We start from the raw sequence: 18177 nt of genomic DNA, 5'->3' as shown, positions 1-18177 counted from the left end.
CTTCAGTTGCTAAATTATATTCAGCAGCCTGAACATAACTTAGAGAGGATAGGAAAGCAGTTGACGTGGTTTTTGGAACAGAGGTTGCTAGCAAGATGAGTGTCTGCCTCCTGAGTAACAACAAATAAAACAGGTTGCACCAGGGGAGGTTTAGATTGGATAGAATGGATAATCTCTTTGCTGAAAGGATGGTCAGGCACTGAAACAGGCTGCCCAGGGACATGGTTGTCACCATCTCTGGAAATATTTAAAAGACTTGGAGATGTGGTGCTTGGGACATGGTTTGGTGGTGGATTTGGCAGTGTTAACCTAACAGTTGGATTTAATAATCTGAAAGGTCTTTTCCAACCCGAATAATTATATGATCCAATGAACAACAGAGCTAATATAGCAGCAAAACTTTGCCTGACAGCAAAAGGCAGTCTACAAACACTCACTTTTACCAGAAGTATTAAGCATTCTTAAAAGTAAAAAAGCAGGAAAAAGGGCTAAAGATTTCAGAAAACCAGCTATTAACCTAATCAAACTGAGAACAAGAAATATCAACCATCACCACGTGTTAGGAAGAGGTTGGAAAAGATTATATTGACCTCCAACAAGAATGCTGTTTGAAACATTACAGTTGTTGGCCTGGTTTCCTACAGAAATAAGATCTATGCAATCATACTGTCTGTTCATCTGTTTGTTATTCTTCTTGGTATGTTTAAGTTCAATGGTCAATTTGAACTAAATTTAGCAGTGGTCCAGAGGTCTCAATAATACTTAATTTATACAGGACATGTAAAGCCAGTTTGGTAGGAAAGAAATCCCAGTTAGTGAAAAGAGTCTAGTATAAACCCATAAGTAAACCTATTTTATTTGCCTGACTTGTTTTACTGTCAGAACATACCAGCCACACAAAACAAATACATATCTAGTGTTAATTTGGATGGTTCAGCATCAAGTGTACTCAGGGAATAATACAACAAAACAAAGAAAAGAGAAGATTGTGCCTCATAAGTTCTTCCACTGCAACTCAGTTTTAAATACTGAAAGATCTGATGCTTTCAAGAAAAACCTGAAATGAATGTTGAGGAGGATTACAAGAAGGTCAACAACATATTTGCTATCACTAGCTTTGAGAGGCTAGTATTCCAGTAGTCACAGAATTACTTGGGTTGGAAGGGGCCTAAAAGGTAGCTTCAAACCCCTTCCATGGGCAGGGACACCTCCCACTAGACCAGGTCACTCAGGGCCCCATTCCAACCTGGCCCTGAACACTTCTAGGGATGGGACGTGCATAACATCCTTGGGCAACAGCCACCAGTTCCAGTGCCTCATCATACTCACAGTAAAAACTTCTTCCTAACATCTAAGTTATGCCTATCCTCTTTCAATTTAAAGCCATTATTCCCATATTACTACTTCTAACTATTACTGAATATTGTATAGTGAAGCATAAGAGCATGAAAAGAGGAAAAATGAGAAAGTACATGAGTGGAACAATATTTCAAATACATGAAAAAATTATTATTATCTCAAAATTCTACTGCTCGTCTATTGCTCTTACCACAGTATCATCACTATTAAAATCTTTTGAAATAAGCTAGGAGAAGAAAATCTAGCAATGTAATACAATTTCAGTGGATATTAGATAAATGGGATCTCCAAATCAAGTTTATTCATCTTGCAGGACTTATGAGGTTGCATTCTGGGTTTCTACCATCTCCTCCTCATCCACCACCATTACATGTTCAGAAAGTAAACTAATTTGTGCTGCTAACCCAAAGAATCTGCAACTCAAACATGTCAATAGTTAGCTGACCATAAAAGCAGATAGAGTTGCAAAGCTGTGCCTGCTGCAGGTGTATGAACTAATAATGGAAAGAGGATGATGAAGACTGAAAAACCCCAACTCTCTCTCCTGAATTGCTAGTTTGACAATTTTGGTCAAATATTCATGCTGGTTTTGCAAGTATTCGAACTGATTCTGCTTACACTGGTTATGAAATGTACTCTAACACACAACTTGAGAGTCACCCTGAATTTTGGGCTGCAACAATTCCTCAGATTACAAATAACTCATGACATTTCTGTAGTCCCATCACAAAGACAGAGAATTTGTGGCAGTTTACTGGGCATAGTCACCTCTTAAACCCGGAAGCAAAGAACACATCAGTTGTGCATGGGAACAGAAGTATCATGTCCTAAATCAAAAGATAACCTTTACTCACAGCTGGGTAGTCCATCTACTTCCAATCTGCACACTAATGGACAGTTTCAAAATGCAATGATGGCTTAGACAGAAATACCTTCAGATGGTGTCACCCTGAGAACTGACTATGCCAAATTCCATATATTCTTTTGAAGAACATACCAAGTTCAGTAGGCTATGTTAGAAGTATCTAACACAAAATACATCAGACAAGTTCGCTTGCTGGCTTTGTAGCACTTAAACCACTTAATTTTCTTAACTTGATAGAAAATAAAAATAAAAATCAAGGTACAATATTTTTCAGACTCTATGGGGAAGAGAAAAAAGTCAAGGGTCTGTGACATCTTATTACAAGAATTAGCCAGATCTGATTTAGAACTCAATGGCATCTCAAACTCTTCTGAAAGGTCAGGAGATACCTCACTTAACAACTCTCTGGTCTCCTGAGCTTATGTAAGCTACAGAGCAAACACAGATAATACAGTCACAAGACCACCAAAAAGAAAATAATTACAAACATTCAGAAAACTCTTAATGCATCCATCTCTACATTTTGAGGATAACAGAATCATAATTTTCATCACATTACATTCCTCTCAAAAAGTTATCTTCCAGATGTCTATCTACTGCTTTATTTCAGCATCCTCCCTTGTGTGAACTGCTAGTGATGCTTCTAGAAAATCACTATAACTAAACATTTTGATGCAAGAACTCATTTGACTGAGAGGTCAGTTAAAAAACATGGTATTACTGTAGGCAATGATAGTATCATAATCAGAAGAGATTAATTCGTCAAATTAAATACCATATAAGAAAAACACGAGTATTAAGTCAACATCACAACAATCAGTGAAGACGTTTTAGAATTATTTTAGCTTCATAGACCAAGTTAAATGCTTAAGTCAAAATGTCCCAATATTAAGAGGAAATAAAAACTATTTACAGGAGACAAATCAGTATTTTACTGATCACACATTGCTAGGCTGCCTCAAATGTCTTGCAAGCACAAACCTGCAGCAATGCTTTACTTCAGACTCAAGTCTGACTACTTCTCACTTTCTCCACTTTATGCTATTTGGTAACTAGCTCAGAGTCAGACCTTTAAGTATCACCACTTGCACTAGGAAGCTGGAAAAACAGCCACAAAGCCCCACCAGCTCTGAGAGAAAAAGACTACAGGCATTAACCCATTAGGCAAAATAGTACAGCTTATCCTACCAGGGTACAAAAGGCTGCAGAACAAAAAACATAGGTGACCCAAAGGAAAAAAAAGGCTACTTTAGATTCCTCCTTTTCTTGTAGACCTCACCACAAAAGCTAAGCCCTCTTTAACAATCAGAAATGGAAAGTTAGTAGAAGTCAAAGCCCAGGATCCCTGTAACTATGCGCTCTACATGCAGTGACTTTTCCCTTGTAACCACTTCTCCCTGCGTAACAGCAAGCTAAGAGTTTGAAGAATTTGATCTTTCTGTTCAGTTCTTCAAAACTTCCATGCTAAAATTTGCAAGCGTGTTTTGAAGAAGAGCAGCAATACAACAAAGCGTAAAAATAATTCCAAACAGTAACTACAAACAAATCAGTGGAAAAAACTTCAAAACTAAATATAGTAGTAATACACTCTCTTGGCTGAAAAGCACCGAATTACTGGTAAAACTCTTGCAGACTATTCAAGCCCTTTGCAGAATTACCAGCCTTCAGGGTATCAGCAAAGACAGTTCTGTCATGTGAATTGATTCATACTATTGATAAGTATGTGTAGCCTATGGCAATGCTTTTCAAGTACAAAGACAGGTCAGAAAACTGAAAGTTTTTCATGCAAAGGAAGATACACCTTAATAGCCTACCAGGCATCTCCTCTAGTCTAGGGGGGTGAAAGAAGCAACAGCTGTTTTCAGAAGAAAAGGTCAGAAGCACTGGCTGAACATGGGAACATATAAACTTATCTTGATTCTACATAAGAGTCTTTATGTTACAATCGTGTTGATGTAAGGCCTGTATTAGCTTATCTCATTGTAGCAACAGTTATGTTGCCTATTTTAATTAAAGAATTCCGAGGTAACTGCTTCAATTCCAGTTAAAGCCCTGAATGTGATCAGTTTCACATAAAGCAACAAGAAGCCTTCCATACTAAAATAGTGTTGCATTTTAAAAATACAACAGCTGTGGATCAAGTAACATTTTACTGCTCACATCAGAAACAAAAAGTTTTGCATAACTTCACAGCATGTAAGCATGAGACCACTGTCAACTCACTACAAATGTTTCTTTAGCAATGACTAGCAGAGCGAAAGCCATCTTCAACTCTTCAGCAGCACAGAACTTTGTAAACAACAGCAGTGTTTACTTTAATTCAAGGGGAAAACAAAAAAGAACAGAAGAAAATCAAGTGGGGAGAAGAGGTTGCAAAGGGCTTGTTTGGAGCTGAAAGGATGAAGGGGAGAAAAAACAGTGAACCAGACCTTTAGAGCATAAACTGGAGAAGAGGGAAAACCATGCAACAGTACATCTACTGCTGAAAATGAAAACCCAACTTCTGTTGCTTAACACAACCTCCATACAGATTAGAGGTACTCAGCCTACTGAGTGCATTCTTCTTTTTAAAGTTTCCACAATAGGAACAAATAGTTCAAAAGTATGATCCATGGACACAGAGCTGCCCACTGACATCACTACTTAAATTAGCTCAATATAAGTATTGAAGAAAAAAGAATTACAGTCTAGTTAGTGACTGAATTTGCTGTTCAAATGTTTGCACATATAAGATAGACATGATGAAAGGTACAAAAGCCACACTCAAAGCTCTCCAAACCAGACAAAGAAATAATGAATCATAATCAGAAACATCCCAAGTATCCCCAATTCCAATTCACTCCTACACAGTGGTACACTTTCCCTCTATGCCATCATAATTTACATATGATTTCAGGCTAATAATGCTCTTCAAACATATGTTAAAGAAAAAATTCTGTAATTTTACTTTATATTACTGAAAAATAGAAATAACTGTAACTTTAGGCTTGCAAAAAATCTAACGTCAGAATTGTCTTTTATAAAAAATTGCTAATACCCTAGTAATAGCAAACATCTAGGAAAATGGTACAGATGGAAATACCATTATAGCAGAATTTTTCTGTTCTAATAAGAATATTTAAAATTCATGAAGCTTTGCTTTGACCGATGACAAATTTGCTATTCTATGATTCTGCTTCTCTGTAGTTTTATTAAAGACATATGCACTGCAAAACTTTCCAGCTTTGTTTCTGGATTAAAACCAAGCTAACTGCTCTGTCATGAAAGAGAGCCTTTGCAACACCCAAAAACCTCAATAAGAGAACTTCCACACAGCTTTTCAAGTACCAGTTAGGTACTTGAACTAATACTTTACCTAAAATAATATTTTGCTTGAAGCATCTGAGAAAGCAGTTTTTAAGAGTAAAACAGCAAGATGGACATTGTGAGATTCCAGTAGATGTGATCAACAAAATAGAAGCAATGTCCCCACCAAGCAGTAAGAAGGAAACATGAGCTTTCCCAAGCTGTGGGTTTCTGGAGGATGCATAGACCAGATTACAGTCAGATCATAAATCCTCTCAATTAAGTGACCCAGAAAAAGAATGATTTCAAGTGGGGTTCTGAACAACAACAAGCTTTTGAACAAATTAAACAAGAGATTGTTCATGCAGTAGCCCTTGGGTCAGTCAGGAAAGGACAAGATGTGAAAAATATGCTTTACACTGCAGCCAGGAAGAAAGGTCCTTCCTGAAGTCTTTGGCAAAAAGCACCCAGGGAGATTCAAAGATAAGCCTGTGATTTTTGCAGTCAGGGATGCAAGGGATCCCAGGCCTGTTACACCACAACTGAGATACCAGCAGCCTATGAAGGAGCTGGAGCTGCCTCAGAAGTGACTGGCACTGAATCACAGCTTCTCCTGGAACCCCAACTGCCAATACTGGGCTGGATGTTCAAAGGGAAAGTCCCAGCCACACATCACGTCACATAACTGACACCACATGGAGTAGGCAGCTTGTGTTGATCACACAGCAAGCTCAAATAAAAAACCCCAATCACTCAGGAATCTTGAAAGTTAGCAAGAACTGGCATGAAGATAAAAATTTCAGACTACTATAATCAAAGGAGAAGGTACCACATGTTAAAGAGGCCCTATTATGTAATCAACCACCAGAAAATGAAAAGTGATACACTCTTTACTGACAGTTCCTGCCACACACTGAAGATGGAAAGTTGCCATATGAAATCCTACACAGCAAGCTGTAGAAGCTATTGAGGGACAAGGTGGATCAAGCCAGAGAGCAGAGCTGAAAGCCATCCAGCAGGCTTTAGATATTGCTGAAAGAGAAACAACCAGTGCTCAACCTCTACACTGACTCACAGATGGCAGCAAATAATGGAAAAAGGTCAACCTGTAGCACAGAGGGAAACCCATCTGGCTGCTGAAATGTGGCAAGACATTACTGTCTAGGTGAAGAAGTTGGCCATAAAAGTATGTCACAAAAATGCACATGTACCCAAGAGCTGGGCTACCAAAGAACACTGCAACAATGGACAGGTAAATGAAGCTGCCAAGATTGAAGTGTCTCAGGTGGATATGGACGGGCAGCATAAAGCTAAGTAATCTCTGGCTTAGTGGGCCCATCATGCCTCACATCATCAGGGAAGCAATGCAACACACAGATGGGCTTGTGACCAAGAGGCAGACTTAACCAGAACAAAACTATGTGCCAAGTTATCCATAACTGTGAAACATGGGCTGCAATCAAGCAGGCCAGGCCTCCATGGTGTGGTGGACTGTGGCTGAAACACAAACATGGGGAGGAGGCCCTACATATCAACTGGATGACACTGCTGAAAACCCACCAGGCAAGCGCTACATGCTTACAATGGTGGAAACATCCAGCCTGGATGGCGGGATACAGACCCTGGGCCTGATCCTACTGCCCAGAACACCATCTTGGGCCTTGTCCTGTGGCAACATGGCACCCCTGAGAGAACAGTCGGACAACAGGACTCATTTCAGAACTAGTCTCAGACACCTGGCCAAAGAGTACAGGACTGAGTGGTGTACCCTATTCCCAATCATGTGCCAGCCTCTGGGAAAACTGAAAGAACAATGGACTGTTAGAAACCACATTGAAAGCAGCAGATAATGGGGTCTTCGAACACTAGAATCTACACTTAGCAAAGGCTGCCTGGTTTAAGTAACTCCAGAGGCTCCAGCAATCAGGCTAGTCCTGCCCAATCAAAACTTCCACCTACCATAGAAGGGGATTAAGTCTCCGTGGTGCATTTGGGGAATATCACTTTGGATTGGTCCTGCCTAAAGCAAAGGCAAACCTGCCTGCGTGACTGTTTTTGCTCAAGCAGTTGCTGGGTAATGCAGACAGATGGGGAAACACAATGCATACCTCAAAGGGATTTGATTTTTGGGTGAGAACAGTCTGTAATGTTAGCTTTTATAACACTGGCTGCTGAATGGCACTGCCACTGTATGCCATAGCTACCATGGGCAATGAATATGGTTTGCTCCAGATACATGAGGCTCCTGATGTATCACAACCACCTGGCAGCACTCTTGCCCAGGATGTCTTCCAGGTACAGAGACCAAATTAACTCAATGGACATCCTGGAGGGACGGTCATTGACTATTGAAATTATACCTATGCTTATGTGCATATATATATATGAACATATATAGCTAGTAGGTGTAGGATTTGTGCATGACATGGATGGTATAGACTAAGGGGAGGATAATGTTCTGGCTTAAGCAAGGACAGGGTTAATTTCTACAGTAGCCAAGAGGGGGCCTGGCCAGAAGTCAAAGATTATTCTACATCACCTCACATCATTTTCTGGGGACAGGGGAAGGAGTCCCTTCTACATCATGTAGTGTGGTAGTGGAGTCAGGTATTCACCAGGCCCTGTGTGGGGAGCACTCATGTGACTCTTTCACCTCCTTCCTACGCTCTGTTATTAATATTCTTGCTCTTACTGCTCCTTTTCTTATTTCATTGCTATTTCCAGTAAATTGCTCTTATCTCAACCCACTATCTCTACCTTTTGTGCTTCCAATTCTCCTATCTATCCAACTGAAGGGGAAAGGGTGGGGGGTGGGGAAGTAAGTGAGCAGCACATAGTTTGGAGTTTTCTAATGGGAACACTAAATTGGGGAATTTCCTTCCTAGACTTTCTTTAGGATGCCTCACTGCTATACCAGAGTCTGCCCACAATCACACAGAGTGCAAATAGAGATAACAGGAGATAAGTGACTGGTTACAACAAACTGGTGGGAGGCATAACCTGAAGCCAGTCAGCAGAAGCTGCTCTTCTCTGAAAGAAATCAAAAATTCCACATCCAGAAAAACACAAACCAACTCGGTTTCTCAAAAACAGAGGGATCATCTTTATTCCATTTTATACTGAAAAACAGAAGTATGATGAAAGAACAAGCATAATTGACAAGCTACAGAAACAACTTTCATTTTAATTAACCAATTAATAAAGTTACATTAAGTAAGGTCACTGATAATATAAGCTTTATTTTCCTCGAATTTGAGTTGCTACCTTCATGAGCAGTTTACCAGTGCTCACATACAAACATACTGCCTGAGTTACCTGAAACAAAGCATTAGATAGGCAGGTAAAAAAATGAGAAAAAAAAAAAAAAAATCACCAAACACCCAAATGAACTAGCAGAGAAAAAATACATTTTCCCTGAAATTAGCGCTTATGCTTTCACCTTCTTGATATAACCAAAGATCTAAAAATAGTCACAGAACATAAAATCACTTGTTGTGTCTTGAGCTGTTAGTTTAACTGCTTACATACTGAGCCTTCTAGCAAGAGTCATGTACTGTCGTTAACCTTGGGAATAACACAACACAAAAACCCACAGAGGATTGTAAAAATAACACTTGCGGAAAAATCTGTAGCATAACTACTCAAGTCTTAAAACATTTAACCAAAATCATTAAAGAAAATCTGAGTTGTTTTAAATATGAGTAAAACAAGAAGACCCTTGTGAGGGGTCTTCTGAACAGGAAAGATCCACAGACTTTTTTCTAAATGAGTATCCTTTACGAGCAAGCAAAGCTCATTCAGAATAAAAGAATGAAGCAGGTTGATTTTGGCTTCAATAGGCTTAACATGTGGACCACAACACACCAGCCTTTTTGCCTCTCTTCTTTTGCAAGTGACTCCACCAGGCAAATTAATCTTCCCACATAATTCAACATTTATAGAGACAAGATGTTTCAAGACAGAAAATCAGGGCTCATGACAGTGACTAAACAGTTCACCCAATAAAAACTGTTTTCATCTGGTCCCATTCCAAAGTGTTAATATGCTATGTACAGCACGTCTTGCCCTTTATCCAAGGCACAACGTACCATCACTGAGTAATTTTATGGTAAGCCAACCAGTTTCATACTAGTTGTTGTCCTGGAATACAACTGAAGAAAATGTTGTGGGGTTTTTTTTTTGTTGTTTGCCTTTTTTTTTTTTTTTTGCCTTAAATAAAAAATCAGGGAAACTGAGCAGAAGGTCTGAAAAAGGCAAAGAAGCTGCACTTTTATCTAGGCGAAAAAATGGCTGAAGCAAACTTGCTCCCAGTATTGTGGGGACATATTTTGCCTCTCTCACACTAGCCTTTAAAAATCCAATTGCAAGCAGTAAATAAAACTCTTAATTCTTAGTTCAGTATATCGAATCTCATGATACCTCAAGACACAGAGCTGGATTTCTGAGATTTTTCAAACAAATCAGCCCAGGCAAAATACACTGCAGCTAATGTGTGGGTGTTTTTATAGAGCTTCATTATGCTTTTTGAAACAAAAGGAACAGAAATCCAGGATACATGAGAAACAAGAACTAAAGCAGCTTCTAGTCATCCTTCCATATCAGGGCTAAAATTGTACAAACTCCTCCTTCAGTGGTAACTGTCACACATGTAATACCTGGTCTCTAGTTAAGACTGCAAATATTCTGTTTGGATTCCTGACCTTGTAATGGTCTAGAGATGAAAGTAGAATGTAGGGTCATTTGCCTTTTACTAAATTTGCTAAAACCAGTGGGCATATGAGGGAATATGAAAGGGGTAGCAATGTTATATGTGTGCTTTTCTGAAACTAGATTGACCACATGACCCTGCCACTCTCCCCAAGTCATTTATTACTGTGTTCTGTAGCATAATTTGATTTTTGCTTTAGATTAAGTTTTTAAATACAGAAATCTCACAACAGAACTCATTTTACATGGCATTTCTATGGAGAAGGCACTTTCCTTCAAGAATCTTCTCACCTACAACACAGGGCTGCAGTATTCCTAACTTCACTTTTACATAGTTTAATTTCTTCTACAGTACAAGAATAATGAGCTGGTGACAGTGTAAACTTTTCCCCAAAAAACCCTCAACTATTCAGCCTCAACACTAAGTCATTATTCTGCAGCTATGCCATGACACTTAAACAGCATCCTTACTTTCTGATATGTCACTGGGACTGAATCCAGAAGTGACAAAAACCTATAAAGTTCTAATCTGCTACATGTTTCACCTTGCCAATTCAAAGTTTATAGAGAGTAAAAAAGTTTATACAGTAAAAAAATCTGGAGAATATGAAATTTCAGCCTTCAGAAACATGTCTTACCCTTCAGAACAAAAAAAAAATTCAACATGCTTGGAAATACAATGGTCTCAGTATAAGCAAATGCAAGGGTAGCAGGGAGGGGTGGGGAACAAAAAAAAAAAAATCTGTGCACAAATTTCATTAAGCATTAATTGCTCTCTGTAATATATTCTTAAGCACACACACAGAGTCAAGAAAGCACACTGGGAAAGTGAGGCCAAATACGACAGCTTAAGTTAACTAATGAGATAGAGGTCCAAAACAGGTGTAATACTAAAATCACTTACAATTGGGGTTTGTAAAGAAGGAGCAGTAACACTGATATGTAGCAATCCCAGCCTTGTTTCAAACAGCTGCCTCTAACCATTGTATAAAATAATCTTTGACAAATGCTGTTTACAGAGGAGACAAGGCAGCTATAAGACAAAACATAGACTTAAAAATTAATTTAATGCTACAGCATTCTTTGGTTCTGGTTATGTGTTCCTCACTCTGTTTTCACCCTCCCTCCACCTCCTTCCCTCCCAGACACTGGGTTTATTTCAGACTTGAGGTCAAATAATGAAATGCCCTACCAGGAAAAGTACCAAAAAAGCTATACAAGAAAAAAAGGATTCAGTCCTCTAAGAGAAGACCAATGATATATAGGCATATTTCTTTAATTGCTTGATGATGAAACAGCAGCAGTTACAGTATTATTTAAACAGAGCTTTTAAGTGCAACTTCAAAGGGAGAAGCCAAATGGGATAAAACAGCTTCTTTCAGCTGAGCAAACAGCAAATCGATTGTTTACAAATAATGTCTACAAAGTACAAAACACTGTGTTTGGAAATTGAAAGTTTCAGATCCAAAACTGAAACCTTCAAAGAAGTTTGCAGGATATACTTGGTATATTCTGATAGATTTTAATTGATGAATCCCTGCTTTTGTGAGCAACTGGAAGCAATAAAAGTGTTTCAACAAATGTGAAACCCATGGACATTTTTATCACCAGATTTTAATTTTGTTTTGATTTTCCAAAGTAGGAGGATACACGCTGAATCAGGTAGAATTCAAAGGTCTGCCTAGTATGAATTAAAAAACCTGAATTAAGAATATATATTTCAAATCCCATATACAGGAAAACTGACTATTTCAAATTAGAAAAAGCTGTTCCAATTTTCCATTGCGGTAAGAGAGCACATCATGCATTTTAAATACATACTGAGGCTCTTCATACTCTTAATAACATTCTGTGTTCTTAAAATGTTGTAGTCAAATTCTTATCCAGGCCACTATAAAGAATACCACAGTTATAGTCTATACTTCTCTACCCACAGTAAGGGGATAGCAGCAAATTACAGTAAAATCTGGTGTTACATTTAGCTGTACAGCACTACTAATTAGAGAGTAATTTCAACAATAAATATTTGGTTAAACTCTGCTTTGTCATCAGTGCAAGCAATTTAAGATGAAACTGATCTTTCAGAAAGTCCATGGGGGCTTTTTTTTGAGTCTATTTTTATTTTCTGGTTACTGAGCATCTTTTCCAATGAAACAGTTTTCCAGAGCTACTGCTTAGCAAACAGAAAACCACACACAATGTTAAAAGTAAAAGGGAAGAGTCAAGCCTAGAGGACCATGGCAATCCACAGTTCTCTTTAAACTGTCCTTAGCTAACCCTATTTTACTACTCAATGGCAAGATCTTCTAACAACGACCTTACAGAGCACACAGGCTGCATGACTCAGTAAGAGCAAGGTAAGCTAAAAGACAGGCTTTATCACACCCTTCAGAAAGAATACAGGGAGGAGAAACCAAGACACAGACAAATATGAGCCTGATGGTAGATACAATATCAAGTAAAACACCCAGTTAACTCCCTAGACACTGACAAGTCACCAGTTTTAAAAGAGGCTCTTCCTGCAATTCTTCACAGGAGCTCTCTGATGAGCCATGCTGTTACTAATAAAAGCACTACAGAGATGAACAGCAGTAGTACCTTATCTCCTTTAGAAAAAAATCCAATCAAAGAAACACATAAGCAAAATACTACTGCCTGCTTCTGAGAATCCACAGGGACAATCAGCTTTTAGACAAGAGGCCATCTTCACTGAAGTCAGGCCTTGAAGCATCCCATACCTTAGGGCAGTCATGAAACATTATGCCATCAAAGGCAGCTGTGATGCGCACAGCAAAGGGCTGGCATCTGACATGTTACAACACCAGCTCACAGAGTTGTTGTAATGCAGTGTTTGTGTAGTGCCTCTAAGACATCAGACACTACAGCAAAAAAACCTTTTTTTCCCCCTTAAGTCTATTAAAATAAATAAACCTGCATTCTTGCTGAGCTGTCCCACCTGCAGTACACGTAAGTCTATAATCTCATACGATACATGGAACATACTTTCCTCATCTCACTAGCTAAACAACAGCTATTTTTGGATTACCCAATAGCAATTAATCAATATTCTGCTGATATGGCCTTCACTTAGTCTGTAAATCTTTACAAAGTTCTCAAAGACAAGGTGAAGTCTATGGAGGAAATAAGTTACCAGTAAAATTACCTTCACAGAAGAGTGTGCACCACAAAGCTCTTAAGTAGAAGTCAAAATATTTACTGTATCATCTAGATGTTCTTTTCTATACACTATCACAAAACCATCAACTCAAGCCGCGTAAATTTATCACATCAATAGCTAAATAAATGAGAAGTGGAAACAGAACACAAAATGTTGCCTATTGAGTAAATTCACACAATGAATCTTCTGAGCTAAAAAAATAAAGAACAAATTACCTTTCACTCCAGTAGGAATCCTGAAGATTTGTAGAGTGAAATCAGCTATGACAACTGGATATCAGCACAGTATCTTGCTTGTCTGTAAGGGAATAATTCAGAGTCACATTACATCAAAAAATTAACCCACCAAATAAATTAGAGAACCAGGTAAGTGAAATTGAACAGTGCTGAAATGATAAACATTTTGAAAATGTGAACACCCTGACAAAGAGGAAGAGAAAGAAACCCCACACCCAATCATTTAACTTGCATTTTGATTTTGTCTCTTAACAAAATACAAGTGTGGCAGTTTACTTTAACACTCTTAAAGTAGTCTGCTTTCAAAACAGAAGGCGAGAAATAACCCCTTACAATGCAGTCTGACGTCTTGTATAGTCCAGACTACAACAATCAGACGCTTCCACATCCCCTTTTCTTGCGCCCATCCTCTTTCTTGTGTCCACCCATTGTGTAAAGTACACAATGAACAGTTTTCCAACACTGCTTTTCTTGGGTTAATTTTGCTTGCAATGAGGAACACAGCCCACCTTCCCTCTTCTCACTCCCCCCTACTTAAGATCAATTCCAGAACTAAACCACAATTTGACTTAGCACATCTTCCCCAGGAAAGCATTCAACCTTGCTTTAGAAATATCTAGTGGCAAATATGTTACACACTACAATCCCCAGTAAAATGACTTTTAACATACTGAAACTTACACACAGTAAACTAAAATGTAGAAAACTTCCTCTTTCAAAAATCAGAATAGAGCTACACATTACAGACACAATTATTAAAAATGTAAACCATTTAAACTCTTTTTCTGCCAATGAATACTTTCATAGCTGTCTTCCATGTAACAGGTATACCCACCATCACATTATTTTATTCCCTCCCTTTTTAATCCTAAAATAGATCAACCTTAGTTACTAAAACATGCTTCCCAGATTAATGCCAAAAGGAAACACCAGTTCAAAAAGGAGCCCCATGATCACCAACTACAGATTTCTTTTTACTTTGTCATATTTTAAACATTGCTTATAAACCTAGTTTGATTTTTTTGAATACCAGCTTAAAGAGAACTTGCATCCAAATTATTTATCACAACCAACAATGCCTTCTTAACATGTCTGTACTTCCCAGAACACTTTTCCATTCTCTACCTATGATCCATATTCTTCATCTTTAAAGGCATGACTTTGGAGCTGAAAAATGGGATCCCATGAAAAATGAATGTTCTGCCTATATCCACAGTCACAAACTGATTCAGATCATATTTGCTACTAGAAGTAATATAGTTATGCTTCAGGTTACAGTCTCTAAATGAGAGCTCTTCAGCGCTGCCACTGAATCCCCAGTAAGACATGAGAAAGCCAAACTAACTTCAGAATGTTACTTGTGTTGGCCCTTGAATCTAAAAAAAAAGGAAAAAAATCTATGAATTAACGGCAGTTACTGGAAAATTGTCCAAGTAGAAGTGGAACAACAGGTCTGTTTCCACATGAATGAAGCTTGAAGTTTATTCCACACAGCCCTGGATGTTAAGAAGTTTGAATTCCCCCTCCTCTCCACTATCAACAACTGTGCAGAGAGAATACACGTATTTTCGGAAGTCTTGTCTAGGCCATTTAAATTGTATTTTTACAATGCAAGCTCATCTGCCACAGGTTGATGAAAACTGTTGACAGAAATTTTTGAGATCAATAACCTTGGAAAACACTGAAGGGAAGGTCATTTTCTAAGCCCAAAGGTAATGAAACTCAGCAGAATGTTGCAATTTAGGCAAAAGAAAGCAGCTCAACTTCCCACCAAGAGGTCAACAGCGGACAGAAAGCAGCATGGCCAGCAGAAATGGAAACTTGGAAGGGAGGAGAGCAGCAGCTGAAGCAGAATGCTTCTGCTGCATAACCCAGGGCGCCATCAAACTGCTTCTGTTCTCTAACCGGTTGGCTCCTTGGTTTAGGGACTCCCTTTTTCTGCTGTTCAAAACATGATGCTAAAGGACACAGCTTTTCTTTTAGACAGTCTCTCAAAGAAGCTTTTTCTCATTTCAACCTCTGCAGAACTGGATACACACAAGTTGATGAGAATTTGCTGAAGGCTAAGTTCTGTAGAACTGTGCTTGTTGCATTAAACTAACACTCCAAAAGCACCCATGACAGCAGACAGAAAAGAAGGCTATAAAGCTAAGAAAATGAATACATGTGCTTTAAAGCAAATAGAGTATATCATTTAAATTAAAATCTGGCCTTGGAGAGCTTTACAAGAAGTAAAACACACACCAAATCAACTGCTTGCCAGTTATTACTGGTATCAAAGCACCTTAAGTTTACTTTAGCTGGCTATTACTTGTTCTCTGGCAGTGATATTTTTTGGAAGGTGGAAATCATAATCATTAAGCTGACAGACCCTCAAAATAACTCTCTTCATGTCAATCAGCAATCCCTCTACCCATACACATGTGTGGACAACACTATTAACATCAAAAGGGATTAAGTTCAACTCAGTGGAATCTTTACCTGTGGAAGAACGCTGAACGCTAAAAAAATGTTACCACAGTGTTAATAGCTCTTTTGAGTGTAGTCAGACTTCAGAGTACTGTAATCAAACCCTTACAAAAGAACAATAATAGGAAAAGAACTTTAGACCTAAATTTATAAATAACAATTTTTTTTTAAGATCTCAGTGCATAATGTTCAGAGGCTAGATCACCACGTCTTGAAAGGGGGCCTTATTTTAAAACAGTAGACACAAACCATATAAGAGGATCCTACACTTATTTTTGCCCTAATCCTGAAGAGAAGGGAAATTAGCGATGTGAAGTCTTCCTCGATTTCACCCCCATCTGATTCTTGGCAAGCAGCCTCAGTGCGGGGGCCTATTTAGCTCATTTTTCTGCAGTTGCTAACTTAGAGACGAAAGAAAGGAACACCCCGAGATGCAAACAGATGAAGTTATCAGGAGGAGAGGAGTGGTGCTCCGGGAGGAAGGAAATTAGGAAACCAACCGCTTCGCTTCACGCAGCATTCACGCGACGGGTGCGGGAAAGGCACCTAGAGCCAGCGGGACAGATTTTTCGGGGACAAACACCCCTTTTCCTCTGGCCCCAGAGCAGAGGCAGGCGAGCCAAGAGCGCGGCAGATGCGGGCACGGCAGCGGCCGCGAGAGCCCGCGCAGCGCCGGCCGGGGTGCCCCGAGCTGCGGCCGGAGGAGGCGGGCGCGGCACTGCCCGCGCCGGCAGCCCCGCCAGCGAGGCGTGGAACCGAGCGGCGAGGAGCGGCCCCGCACGGCTCGTCTCGCCGGGACTAGCGCCCAAGGCTGCGGGAAAAGGAGGGAGGGAGGGAGGAGCCAGCCCCCCTGCCCGCCCGGGGCGAAGGGGCTGCGGCTCGGAGCCGCTCGCCCCCGCCGCCCCCGGACGCGCGTCCTCGGGGCCGCTGCCGCCCCCTGCCGGCCGCGGCGCTGACAGCCCCCATCCGCCCGCCCCGCCGCCGCTCGGGGCCGGCACAGAAGGAGGGAAGGAAGAAGGGAGGGGGCAGCTCTACCCGATCAGCCCGGCCGGCCCCGCCCGCAGCCTCCGCATCCCGGCAAGCGGAGCAGACCAGTGAAAACGGCGACGCGTACGCGGCAAAGCGGCCCCCAGCGCACCACCAGCGCAGCGCCCCCAGCGCTACGGCTGCCCGACCCCCTCCTCCCCGCCATCCCCCGCTCCCCACTGCCGCCGTAAGCGGCGCTCCCTCGGGAGCGTTCCCGCTGTACCTGCCGCTCGAACGATCCCTAGCGCCCGCACGCTCCCGAAGTTCCCGGCCGCGGCCGTCAGCCCAGCCCGGGAGAAAACCCCGCCGGCCCCGCCCCCCGGCCAATCCGCGCCCCGCCCGCCCCCGCGCCCCGCCCCCGTCCCTTCCCGGCCTGGCGGCGCTGGCCGCGCCCCCGCACTCTCCGCGTCGCCATTGGTTAGCGCAGTTGTCAATCTCCGCGGGCAGTGCTTCGCCCCCGCCCGCTCTTCCTGGGCCGTTTCCAGCGGCTGCTGCCCGTCGGTGGTGCGGTTCCAGCCCGGGGCCGGGACAGGCTTCGGGAGCGTCGTCGCAGCGTGGGCATCACACCGGAGAGATACGGCTTGGCAGCGCCGCTGGCGCGCCATTGCCCCGGGCGAGTCCGGGCACGGCGCCGGCCGTGCGCGCGGTGCGGTGCCGCTGTCCCGCGGTGGCTCCAAGTGGAATGAGCTCCTGCGGCACCGCGGGCTGCGCGGGTACGGAGGGGAGGCGGTGACCCCTCCCGGCTCCCCGCAGCCCTCGGCAGGTGCCGCCTCCAGCAGGGCCCCCGCGCGCGGGTGGAACGGACGCGGCACCGGGAGCCCACGGGATCCCCGCGGTGCCAGGGCCGGGGCCGGAGCGACCCTCCCGTGCGGAGAGCTGGAGGGTCGGGACTGCCGCAGCCTGCGGACGGGATCAGGGACCTGGTCGAGTAGAGGCAGCCAGGGGCTTCAGTGTCCTGCCGAGGGACAACGGGAGTGAGGTGAAAGGAGAGCGTCATGCAGGGCGTAAGGAAAAAGTTACTCATGCTGCGGACAGCTGGGCCGTGGGAGTGG

The 18177-nt window shown here is 41.7% G+C and overlaps 1 protein-coding gene across 29 annotated transcripts in view; it reads right to left on the bottom strand.

The window, feature by feature from the left end:
- EPB41L2 (erythrocyte membrane protein band 4.1 like 2) overlaps window positions 1–17465 on the bottom strand; it is a 108699-nt gene extending 91234 nt beyond the window's left edge. For 28 of the 29 annotated variants that reach the window (XR_012579632.1, XM_014271675.3, XM_014271683.3 and 25 more), the window contains exons 1-2: window positions 17349–17465; window positions 13610–13691 (exon numbers count right to left, since the gene is read on the bottom strand). The gene's annotated coding sequence lies outside the window, so the exon portion shown is untranslated. Of the gene's footprint in view, window positions 1–13609; window positions 13692–16599; window positions 17008–17348 lie in introns of those variants that run through there. The other variant, XM_026797199.2, reaches the window with a different exon arrangement.
- Window positions 17466–18177: the final 712 nt, after the last annotated feature.

Source organism: Zonotrichia albicollis, chromosome 3 (genome assembly GCF_047830755.1).
Source record: "Zonotrichia albicollis isolate bZonAlb1 chromosome 3, bZonAlb1.hap1, whole genome shotgun sequence".
NCBI lineage: Eukaryota > Metazoa > Chordata > Aves > Passeriformes > Passerellidae > Zonotrichia > Zonotrichia albicollis.
Note: the sequence above shows the minus strand (reverse complement) of the source record. Positions and strands in the feature narration are given on the sequence as shown.